Below are 259 nucleotides of genomic sequence, written 5' to 3' on the forward strand. Positions count from 1 at the left end.
AAAAAAAAAAAAAAAAGAGTAGAAACATTTGTTAATATAGCTTACTGAATCATACCAACATTCAAATAAGAAAATACATATAATCGCCTTAATACAAGGGTATGGTAGGCTGAATAATGGGCCTCCCTATAATGTCTGTGTCCTAATTTCTGAACCTATGAATATGTATTTTCTATGGCAAAAGTGACTTTGAATGTGTAAATTAAGGATCTTGAGATAAAGAGATTATCTTGAATTATCCAGGTGAGCCCAATGTAAT

This window comes from Cebus imitator, unplaced genomic scaffold (assembly GCF_001604975.1).
Source record: "Cebus imitator isolate Cc_AM_T3 unplaced genomic scaffold, Cebus_imitator-1.0 Scaffold239, whole genome shotgun sequence".
Lineage (NCBI taxonomy): Eukaryota > Metazoa > Chordata > Mammalia > Primates > Cebidae > Cebus > Cebus imitator.